Below are 7,500 nucleotides of genomic sequence, written 5' to 3'. Positions count from 1 at the left end.
CATCTAATCGCCAGTACATTATATAAGTAGGAAAGAAAACCCAAAAGCTTAAAGCACCTGGTATTCCTAGGCAGTCTCTCATCCAAGTACTAACCAGACCTAAACCTGCTAAGATTCAGATATCGGGCATTGACTTTTTTTTTTTTTTTTTTGCAAGATTATTATATAAATCGTGAAATTTTCCAAAAAGTTTAAAGCACCTGGTATTCCCAGGCAGTCTCCAAACCATGTACTAACCAGGCCCAAACCTGCTAATATTCAGAGATCGGGCATTGACTCTATTTTTTGGCAAAATTATTATATACTAAGTGAAAAGTTTCCTAAAAGCTTACAGCACCTGGTATTCCCAGGCGGTCTCCCATCCAAGTACTAACCAGGCCCAAACCTGCTTAGCTTCCGAGAGCAGACGAGATCGGGCATAGCCAGGTTGGTATGGCCGTAAGCGAAGACTGCTGCAAAGAGAGGGCTATTTAAAGACCAGCCCATCTAATCGCCAGTACATTATATAAGTAGGAAAGAAAACCCAAAAGCTTAAAGCACCTGGTATTCCTAGGCAGTCTCTCATCCAAGTACTAACCAGACCTAAACCTGGTAAGATTCAGAGATCGGGCATTGACTCTTTTTTTTTTTTTTTTTTTTTTTTGCAAGATTATTATATAAATCGTGAAATTTTCCAAAAAGTTTAAAGCACATGGTATTCCCAGGCAGTCTCCCATCCATGTACTAACCAGGCCCAAACCTGCTAATATTCAGAGATCGGGCATTGACTCTATTTTTTGGCTAAATTATTATATACTAAGTGAAAAGTTTCCAAAAAGCTTACAGCACCTGGTATTCCCAGGCGGTCTCCCATCCAAGTACTAACCAGGCCCAAACCTGCTTAGCTTCCGAGAGCAGACGAGATCGGGCATAGCCAGGTTGGTATGGCCGTAAGCGAAGACTGCTGCAAAGAGAGGGCTATTTAAAGACCAGCCCATCTAATCGCCAGTACATTATATAAGTAGGAAAGAAAACCCAAAAGCTTAAAGCACCTGGTATTCCTAGGCAGTCTCTCATCCAAGTACTAACCAGACCTAAACCTGGTAAGATTCAGAGATCGGGCATTGACTCTTTTTTTTTTTTTTTTTTTTTGCAAGATTATTATATAAATCGTGAAATTTTCCAAAAAGTTTAAAGCACCTGGTATTCCCAGGCAGTCTCCAAACCATGTACTAACCAGGCCCAAACCTGCTAATATTCAGAGATCGGGCATTGACTCTTTTTTTTGGCAAAATTATTATAAACTAAGTGAAAAGTTTCCTAAAAGCTTACAGCACCTGGTATTCCCAGGCGGTCTCCCATCCAAGTACTAACCAGGCCCAAACCTGCTTAGCTTCCGAGAGCAGACGAGATCGGGCATAGCCAGGTTGGTATGGCCGTAAGCAAAGACTGCTGCAAAGAGAGGGCTATTTAAAGACCAGCCCATCTAATCGCCAGTACATTATATAAGTAGGAAAGAAAACCCAAAAGCTTAAAGCACCTAGTATTCCTAGGCAGTCTCTCATCCAAGAACTAGCCAGACCTAAACCTGCTAAGATTCAGATATCGGGCATTGACTTTTTTTTTTTTTTTTTTTTTTTGCAAGATTATTATATAAATCGTGAAATTTTCCAAAAAGTTTAAAGCACCTGGTATTCCCAGGCAGTCTCCAAACCATGTACTAACCAGGCCTAAACCTGCTAATATTCAGAGATCGGGCATTGACTCTATTTTTTGGCAAAATTATTATATACTAAGTGAAAAGTTTCCAAAAATTTTACAGCACCTGGTATTCCCAGGCGGTCTCCCATCCAAGTACTAACCAGGCCCAAACCTGCTTACCTTCCGAGAGCAGACGAGATCGGGCATAGCCAGGTTGGTATGGCCGTAAGCGAACACTGCTGCAAAGAGAGGGCTATTTAAAGACCAGCCCATCTAATCGCCAGTACATTATATAAGTAGGAAAGAAAACCCAAAAGCTTAAAGCACCTGGTATTCCTAGGCAGTCTCTCATCCAAGTACTAACCAGACCTAAACCTGCTAAGATTCAGATATCGGGCATTGACTTTTTTTTTTTTTTTTTTTGCAAGATTATTATATAAATCGTGAAATTTTCCAAAAAAGTTTAAAGCACCTGGTATTCCCAGGCAGTCTCCCATCCATGTACTAACCAGGCCCAAACCTGCTAATATTCAGAGATCGGGCATTGACTCTATTTTTTGGCAAAATTATTATATACTAAGTGAAAAGTTTCCAAAAAGCTTACAGCACCTGGTATTCCCAGGCGGTCTCCCATCCAAGTACTAACCAGGCCCAACCTGCTTAGCTTCCGAGAGCAGACGAGATCGGGCATAGCCAGGTTGGTATGGCCGTAAGCGAAGACTGCTGCAAAGAGAGGGCTATTTAAAGACCAGCCCATCTAATCGCCAGTACATTATATAAGTAGGAAAGAAAACCCAAAAGCTTAAAGCACCTGGTATTCCTAGGCAGTCTCTCATCCAAGTACTAACCAGACCTAAACCTGGTAAGATTCAGAGATCGGGCATTGACTCTTTTTTTTTTTTTTTTTTTTGCAAGATTATTATATAAATCGTGAAATTTTCCAAAAAGTTTAAAGCACCTGGTATTCCCAGGCAGTCTCCAAACCATGTACTAACCAGGCCCAAACCTGCTAATATTCAGAGATCGGGCATTGACTCTATTTTTTGGCAAAATTATTATATACTAAGTGAAAAGTTTCCTAAAAGCTTACAGCACCTGGTATTCCCAGGCGGTCTCCCATCCAAGTACTAACCAGGCCCAAACCTGCTTAGCTTCCGAGAGCAGACGAGATCGGGCATAGCCAGGTTGGTATGGCCGTAAGCGAAGACTGCTGCAAAGAGAGGGCTATTTAAAGACCAGCCCATCTAATCGCCAGTACATTATATAAGTAGGAAAGAAAACCCAAAAGCTTAAAGCACCTGGTATTCCTAGGCAGTCTCTCATCCAAGTACTAACCAGACCTAAACCTGGTAAGATTCAGAGATCGGGCATTGACTCTTTTTTTTTTTTTTTTTTTGCAAGATTATTATATAAATCGTGAAATTTTCTAAAAAGTTTAAAGCACCTGGTATTCCAGGCAGTCTCCAAACCATGTACTAACCAGGCCCAAACCTGCTAATATTCAGAGATCGGGCATTGACTCTATTTTTTGGCAAAATTATTATATACTAAGTGAAAAGTTCCAAAAATTTTACAGCACCTGGTATTCCCAGGCGGTCTCCCATTCAAGTACTAACCAGGCCCAAACCTGCTTAGCTTCCGAGAGCAGACGAGATCGGGCATAGCCAGGTTGGTATGGCCGTAAGCGAAGACTGCTGCAAAGAGAGGGCTATTTAAAGACCAGCCCATCTAATCGCCAGTACATTATATAAGTAGGAAAGAAAACCCAAAAGCTTAAAGCACCTGGTATTCCCAGGCAGTCTCCAAACCATGTACTAACCAGGCCTAAACCTGCTAATATTCAGAGATCGGGCATTGACTCTATTTTTTGGCAAAATTATTATATACTAAGTGAAAAGTTTCCAAAAATTTACAGCACCTGGTATTCCCAGGCGGTCTCCCATTCAAGTACTAACCAGGCCCAAACCTGCTTAGCTTCCGAGAGCAGACGAGATCGGGCATAGCCAGGTTGGTATGGCCGTAAGCGAAGACTGCTGCAAAGAGAGGGCTATTTAAAGACCAGCCCATCTAATCGCCAGTACATTATATAAGTAGGAAAGAAAACCCAAAAGCTTAAAGCACCTGGTATTCCTAGGCAGTCTCTCATCCAAGTACTAACCAGACCTAAACCTGCTAAGATTCAGATATCGGGCATTGACTTTTTTTTTTTTTTTTGCAAGATTATTATATAAATCGTGAAATTTTCCAAAAAGTTTAAAGCACCTGGTATTCCCAGGCAGTCTCCAAACCATGTACTAACCAGGCCCAAACCTGCTAATATTCAGAGATCGGGCATTGACTCTATTTTTGGCAAAATTATTATATACTAAGTGAAAAGTTTCCTAAAGCTTACAGCACCTGGTATTCCCAGGCGGTCTCCCATCCAAGTACTAACCAGGCCCAAACCTGCTTAGCTTCCGAGAGCAGACGAGATCGGGCATAGCCAGGTTGGTATGGCCGTAAGCGAAGACTGCTGCAAAGAGAGGGCTATTTAAAGACCAGCCCATCTAATCGCCAGTACATTATATAAGTAGGAAAGAAAACCCAAAAGCTTAAAGCACCTGGTATTCCTAGGCAGTCTCTCATCCAAGTACTAACCAGACCTAAACCTGGTAAGATTCAGAGATCGGGCATTGACTCTTTTTTTTTTTTTTTTTTTTTTTGCAAGATTATTATATAAATCGTGAAATTTCCAAAAAGTTTAAAAGCACATGGTATTCCCAGGCAGTCTCCCATCCATGTACTAACCAGGCCCAAACCTGCTAATATTCAGAGATCGGGCATTGACTCTATTTTTTGGCTAAATTATTATATACTAAGTGAAAAGTTTCCAAAAGCTTACAGCACCTGGTATTCCCAGGCGGTCTCCCATCCAAGTACTAACCAGGCCCAAAACCTGCTTAGCTTCGAGAGCAGACGAGATCGGGCATAGCCAGGTTGGTATGGCCGTAAGCGAAGACTGCTGCAAAGAGAGGGCTATTTAAAGACCAGCCCATCTAATCGCCAGTACATTATATAAGTAGGAAAGAAAACCCAAAAGCTTAAAGCACCTGGTATTCCTAGGCAGTCTCTCATCCAAGTACTAACCAGACCTAAACCTGGTAAGATTCAGAGATCGGGCATTGACTCTTTTTTTTTTTTTTTTTTTTGCAAGATTATTATATAAATCGTGAAATTTTCCAAAAAGTTTAAAGCACCTGGTATTCCCAGGCAGTCTCCAAACCATGTACTAACCAGGCCCAAACCTGCTAATATTCAGAGATCGGGCATTGACTCTATTTTTTGGCAAAATTATTATATACTAAGTGAAAAGTTTCCTAAAAGCTTACAGCACCTGGTATTCCCCAGGCGGGTCTCCCATCCAAGTACTAACCAGGCCCAAACCTGCTTAGCTTCCGAGAGCAGACGAGATCGGGCATAGCCAGGTTGGTATGGCCGTAAGCGAAGACTGCTGCAAAGAGAGGGCTATTTAAAGACCAGCCCATCTAATCGCCAGTACATTATATAAGTAGGAAAGAAAACCCAAAAGCTTAAAGCACCTGGTATTCCTAGGCAGTCTCTCATCCAAGTACTAACCAGACCTAAACCTGGTAAGATTCAGAGATCGGGCATTGACTCTTTTTTTTTTTTTTTTTTTTGCAAGATTATTATATAAATCGTGAAATTTTCCAAAAAGTTTAAAGCACATGGTATTCCCAGGCAGTCTCCATCCATGTACTAACCAGGCCCAAACCTGCTAATATTTCAGAGATCGGGCATTGACTCTATTTTTTGGCTAAATTATTATATACTAAGTGAAAAGTTTCCAAAAAGCTTACAGCACCTGGTATTCCCAGGCGGTCTCCCATCCAAGTACTAACCAGGCCCAAACCTGCTTAGCTTCCGAGAGCAGACGAGATCGGGCATAGCCAGGTTGGTATGGCCGTAAGCGAAGACTGCTGCAAAGAGAGGGCTATTTAAAGACCAGCCCATCTAAATCGCCAGTACATTATATAAGTAGGAAAGAAAACCCAAAAGCTTAAAGCACCTGGTATTCCTAGGCAGTCTCTCATCCAAGTACTAACCAGACCTAAACCTGCTAAGATTCAGATATCTGGCATTTACTTTTTTTTTTTTTTTTTGCAAGATTATTATATAAATCGTGAAATTTTCCAAAAAGTTTAAAGCACCTGGTATTCCCAGGCAGTCCCCCATCCATGTACTAACCAGGCCCAAACCTGCTAATATTCAGAGATCGGGCATTGACTCTATTTTTTGGCTAAATTATTATATACAAAGTGAAAGTTTTCAAAAAAGCTTAAAGCACCTGGTATTCCTAGGCAGTCTCTCATCCAAGTACTAACCAGACCTAAACCTGGTAAGATTCAGAGATCGGGCATTGACTCTTTTTTTTTTTGCAAGATTATTATATAAATCGTGAAATTTTCCAAAAAGTTTAAAGCACCTGGTATTCCGAGGCAGTCTCCCATCCATGTACTAACCAGGCCCAAACCTGCTAATATTCAGAGATCGGGCATTGACTCTATTTTTTGGCTAAATTATTATATACTAAGTGAAAAGTTTCCAAAAAGCTTACAGCACCTGGTATTCCCAGGCGGTCTCCCATCCAAGTACTACCAGGCCCAAACCTGCTTAGCTTCGAGAGCAGACGAGATCGGCATAGCCAGGTTGGTATGGCCGTAAGCGAAGACTGCTGCAAAGAGAGGCCTATTTAAAGACCAGCCCATCTAATCGCCAGTACATTATATAAGTAGGAAAGAAAACCCAAAAGCTTAAAGCACCTGGTATTCTAGGCAGTCTCTCATCCAAGTACTAACCAGACCTAAACCTGGTAAGATTCAGAGATCGGGCATTGACTCTTTTTTTTTTTTTTTTTTTTGCAGATTATTATATAAATCGTGAAATTTCCAAAAAGTTTAAAGCACCTGGTATTCCCAGGCAGTCTCCAAACCATGTACTAACCAGGCCCAAACCTGCTTATATTCAGAGATCGGGCATTGACTCTATTTTTGGCAAAATTATTATATACTAAGTGAAAAGTTTCCAAAAGCTTACAGCACCTGGTATTCCCAGGCGGTCTCCCATCCAAGTACTAACCGGGCCCAAACCTGCTAGCTTCCGAGAGCAGACGAGATCGGGCATAGCCAGGTTGGTATGGCCGTAAGCGAAGACTGCTGCAAAGAGAGGGCTATTTAAAGACCAGCCCATCTAATCGCCAGTACATTATATAAGTAGGAAAGAAAACCCAAAAGCTTAAAGCACCTGGTATTCCTAGGCAGTCTCTCATCCAAGTACTAACCAGACCTAAACCTGCTAAGATTCAGATATCGGGCATTGACTTTTTTTTTTTTTTTGCAAGATTATTATATAAATCGTGAAATTTTCCAAAAAGTTTAAAGCACCTGGTATTCCCAGGCAGTCTCCCATCCATGTACTAACCAGGCCCAAACCTGCTAATATTCAGAGATCGGGCATTGACTCTATTTTTTGGCTAAATTATTATATACAAAGTGAAAAGTTTCAAAAAGCTTAAAGCACCTGGTATTCCTAGGCAGTCTCTCATCCAAGTACTAACCAGACCTAAACCTGGTAAGATTCAGAGATCGGGCATTGACTCTTTTTTTTTTTGCAAGATTATTATATAAATCGTGAAATTTTCCAAAAAGTTTAAAGCACCTGGTATTCCCAGGCAGTCTCCATCCATGTACTAACCAGGCCCAAACCTGCTAATATTCAGAGATCGGGCATTGACTCTATTTTTTGGCAAAATTATTATATACT

At 41.1% G+C, this 7,500-nt stretch overlaps 12 non-coding genes and 2 pseudogenes across 12 annotated transcripts; all 14 read right to left on the bottom strand.

The window, feature by feature from the left end:
- Positions 1-325: 325 nt before the first annotated feature.
- LOC113088135 (5S ribosomal RNA) lies at positions 326-444 on the bottom strand. The gene has a single exon (XR_003285833.1). It is a non-coding gene; the product is annotated as a 5S ribosomal RNA (ribosomal RNA).
- Positions 445-816: 372 nt separating this feature from the next.
- Positions 817-935, bottom strand: LOC113088134 (5S ribosomal RNA). Its single transcript, XR_003285832.1, has one exon. It is a non-coding gene; the product is annotated as a 5S ribosomal RNA (ribosomal RNA).
- A 369-nt stretch (positions 936-1,304) lies between these two features.
- On the bottom strand, positions 1,305-1,423 carry LOC113088133 (5S ribosomal RNA). Its single transcript, XR_003285831.1, has one exon. It is a non-coding gene; the product is annotated as a 5S ribosomal RNA (ribosomal RNA).
- Positions 1,424-1,792: 369 nt separating this feature from the next.
- Positions 1,793-1,911, bottom strand: LOC113088158 (5S ribosomal RNA). The gene has a single exon (XR_003285856.1). It is a non-coding gene; the product is annotated as a 5S ribosomal RNA (ribosomal RNA).
- A 366-nt stretch (positions 1,912-2,277) lies between these two features.
- Positions 2,278-2,395, bottom strand: LOC113088147 (5S ribosomal RNA). Its single transcript, XR_003285845.1, has one exon. It is a non-coding gene; the product is annotated as a 5S ribosomal RNA (ribosomal RNA).
- A 368-nt stretch (positions 2,396-2,763) lies between these two features.
- LOC113088131 (5S ribosomal RNA) lies at positions 2,764-2,882 on the bottom strand. Its single transcript, XR_003285829.1, has one exon. It is a non-coding gene; the product is annotated as a 5S ribosomal RNA (ribosomal RNA).
- Positions 2,883-3,247: 365 nt separating this feature from the next.
- On the bottom strand, positions 3,248-3,366 carry LOC113088151 (5S ribosomal RNA). Its single transcript, XR_003285849.1, has one exon. It is a non-coding gene; the product is annotated as a 5S ribosomal RNA (ribosomal RNA).
- A 220-nt stretch (positions 3,367-3,586) lies between these two features.
- On the bottom strand, positions 3,587-3,705 carry LOC113088146 (5S ribosomal RNA). The gene has a single exon (XR_003285844.1). It is a non-coding gene; the product is annotated as a 5S ribosomal RNA (ribosomal RNA).
- Positions 3,706-4,065: 360 nt separating this feature from the next.
- LOC113088130 (5S ribosomal RNA) lies at positions 4,066-4,184 on the bottom strand. Its single transcript, XR_003285828.1, has one exon. It is a non-coding gene; the product is annotated as a 5S ribosomal RNA (ribosomal RNA).
- Positions 4,185-4,554: 370 nt separating this feature from the next.
- On the bottom strand, positions 4,555-4,673 carry LOC113088164 (uncharacterized; annotated as a pseudogene).
- Positions 4,674-5,041: 368 nt separating this feature from the next.
- LOC113088162 (5S ribosomal RNA) lies at positions 5,042-5,162 on the bottom strand. Its single transcript, XR_003285860.1, has one exon. It is a non-coding gene; the product is annotated as a 5S ribosomal RNA (ribosomal RNA).
- A 368-nt stretch (positions 5,163-5,530) lies between these two features.
- On the bottom strand, positions 5,531-5,649 carry LOC113088128 (5S ribosomal RNA). Its single transcript, XR_003285827.1, has one exon. It is a non-coding gene; the product is annotated as a 5S ribosomal RNA (ribosomal RNA).
- Positions 5,650-6,288: 639 nt separating this feature from the next.
- On the bottom strand, positions 6,289-6,404 carry LOC113088166 (uncharacterized; annotated as a pseudogene).
- Positions 6,405-6,767: 363 nt separating this feature from the next.
- On the bottom strand, positions 6,768-6,885 carry LOC113088161 (5S ribosomal RNA). Its single transcript, XR_003285859.1, has one exon. It is a non-coding gene; the product is annotated as a 5S ribosomal RNA (ribosomal RNA).
- Between the last annotated feature and the right edge of the window lie 615 nt (positions 6,886-7,500).

The sequence above is a fragment of the Carassius auratus genome, unplaced genomic scaffold (assembly GCF_003368295.1).
Source record: "Carassius auratus strain Wakin unplaced genomic scaffold, ASM336829v1 scaf_tig00045772, whole genome shotgun sequence".
Taxonomy (NCBI): Eukaryota; Metazoa; Chordata; class Actinopteri; order Cypriniformes; family Cyprinidae; genus Carassius; species Carassius auratus.
The sequence above is the reverse complement of the archived record's forward strand: the minus strand, read 5'-3'. Positions and strand labels throughout refer to the sequence as shown.